This window comes from Tamandua tetradactyla, chromosome Y (assembly GCF_023851605.1).
Source record: "Tamandua tetradactyla isolate mTamTet1 chromosome Y, mTamTet1.pri, whole genome shotgun sequence".
In the NCBI taxonomy this organism is placed as follows: domain Eukaryota; kingdom Metazoa; phylum Chordata; class Mammalia; order Pilosa; family Myrmecophagidae; genus Tamandua; species Tamandua tetradactyla.
The window spans coordinates 1,661,724-1,664,672 of NC_135354.1; positions in this window are offsets into that span (position 1 = coordinate 1,661,724).

Genomic DNA, 2,949 nt, shown 5'->3' on the forward strand with positions numbered 1-2,949 from the left:
CTTGGACTACCTGAGTCAGGAGGCAGAAATGGCAAGAGGACTGAGGTGCCCCTCTCTACCACCATCATGGCACTGCCATGTAAATAGTCCGTATTTATTGCCCCCTTTTTGTGTTCAAATAAATCCTTGTTTAAGGGTTGTGTTCCAGCTCAAGTCTGCTTTGTCTGGAGAAGCAATACCCAACAGCTGCTCCCTGCTTTTACTCTTCAAGAGCATTTTCAAACATCACCTCATTTATCTTCATAAGGATATTGTGGGCATATAAAAAATTCTGAAATATTTCATGCATAAAATAACTACATAGATAAACATATGTGTGTGTGTGTGTGTGTATACATGTTTTAGTATGGCTTAATAGTAAAATAAATATCTATGTTCCCACCACCTATCTTAAGAGCATTTTGAATGCCCTTTATATCCCTGTGTGTCCATTCCCAAAAACACCCTGTCCCATGCTCCTCCCACTGGTAATCAACTACACTTACATTTGAGATTATCGGTGCTTTTTTCTTTTTTTAGTGAGTTATTAATATCCCAGTTTTATAGATAAGAAACTGCCTTAAAAAATGAAAAGAATAGTCCTAAGCCACATATTTCATAAGTGGAAGAGGTTATGGCTCTCCCAATTTCACAAAACTTCAGAATCTATGAGACACTTCCAGTGAGGATTGCTCTGTAAACCACCATCTCTGATCCAAACACCAAGTAATGACAGATAAGCAAAGAAACACAGAGAACTAGAAAGACAAAGACATATGCTAGTAAACAAGCAAACGTGCCCGAAGACCAGAAAAAAAAGAACTACAAAACCATGGGAAGGTCTAAACCCCAGCTCTGGAGTTTAGACTGTAGAATAAAGGGACAGCAAAAGATGTTCAAACAAGTCTTGCTGCTAGAAGCCAGGGCTGAGGTGGGGTTCTCCAACTCGTGAAAGAGGGTGAAACAAACAGAACAAGAACAGTTGTGGAACCCTGAGCAGCCACATCATCAGGGTCATAGCAAGTCCAGGTCTCAGGAAACGCAACCACCCCTACTCTGCACCAGGAACTGTGAAGTGTCTAATGCCCATGAGCTTGATGCCATTATAAACACCCGCTTCTGGCCTGGGATCCCAGAGGGAGCAACATACAACTGCTGAATAGTGGGGGATGAGCTCAGAGCAGAAAGCAGTAAAAGAGCCCAGAACAGAAACCCAGCAGTTCAGGTTCCGTGGCTGTGGCTCTGAGGTTAGGACCCAGATGTAGGGTTCCCCCTCATTTGCATTCCGACTGTCTTTTCAAAAGGACCTATCATCTGTTCCTCCCATCTCCCTCGAGCATGAGCCCAGCCCCACACGCCTCCCCATTTCTAAAGCCCCAGGCCTTGTCTGTGGGATGTCTCCAGCTGGGGCTGGCCCATCAAGGCCCAGCACAAAGGCCCTAGTCCCAACAGAGATCTGATCTGCTGATTAGCCCAGATTAGGGAGCCCATGACCATCTGGACACAGTTGATAATGGCAGAAGGGGGAGGATGGGGTGGAGGCCTGGTCCCTCTGAGCCTGTCTACCCATACCCCACAAGTAACTTCCAGGGCAAAGCCTAGAGGCTGCCTTCCAGGTAACAGCCCAACTGGAAAACATCGGGGCAAAACCAGCACAAGCTCTCCCTGAGAAATGGGCATCTCATTCAGCATAGGCACTTCCTATGTCCCAGGTAGAGCTTCATCTCCTGCAAACCAATCCTACTGCCACTGTATCCCCTCAGCTAACCATTCACCAATGTATCAAGCTCCTTTGTGCATGTCTCATTTCCTCCTTTGTCTGGGCAGACCTTACACCTCTCTTCACCCCAACGCCCCTCCCAGAGTTGACCACTCTGCGATGTCCCTCCCTTTTCTGCTGCTCCTCTTCTACACCTGTCTATATATAGTCAAGACTTTTATGTCTTGTCTCTAGTCTTCCCTGACACACCCATCAGATGTCGTTTGAGGCAGAAAAGGTGTTTCATCTGTCTCCCAATGTCCAGCACAATTATCCTACTGAATACACTAAACAGCTTCCTGGATTTCTATTTGATAATACCTGTAAGAGAGGTAGTATTGTCCCCTTTCCAAATAAGAAACAGCTATGAAGTGACTTGTCCAAGTTCACGTGGCTAGTGTTCAAACCCACATCCATCAAGCTCCAAAACCTGCTCTCTCCATGCCTCACCCAAGGTCTACTAATCTGTATGCTAGTGTGAGAAAACAAGATGGGTGCAACACAGAAGTGTATAAAAGTAGGAGATACCATCCGCTCCATCACAGGAAACCCCAACCTAATGGGTACAATTTTGTCCCTGCCTTTAGGGATCTCTAATCCAATGAGGGGAGACATGTTGCATATCCCTGACAAGGGAAGTTCACAGGAACAAGCAAAAGGTGTTACGTGTTTTAACCTAAAACTACTAGTAAGACTGAGACCATATGTGGGGGGTCTCCCTGGCTCCTAATCAACTGCTCTTTTAACCACCAGCAATCTCCTGAGTGGAAAGTCAGAGCACAATCCTGAGCACTGTTGCCTCCTAAGTTTTGCCATCTTCTCCAGCTGAGAATGTAGACTTACTAACTCTTGGTGTATCAGGATCCACTGGACACAAATTTAGTTTTAGAACTTCTTTTCTGAGCAATTCTATTTGAAAGGATTGATATTTTATAACTATTATTCTTTATGTTCTCCCAAAGACCAAGGAGAAAATTTGTTTTTAAAAAAATTGAATAAAACTCATTCTATCTTACAAATCATATCCATATTTTAAAACTTTTCTTAGACTAAAGCAAGAAATGTTTATTTGGTGCAAAAGTTATATTTTGACTAGTGCATTTCCTAATTTAACGTATATGGACAGTTTAATTGAACACCATAAATACATGGAGCTTTGAATAGGGTATTAGATTTTGTTGGTTTGTTCAGGTTAGTGTGATGCTCCGATA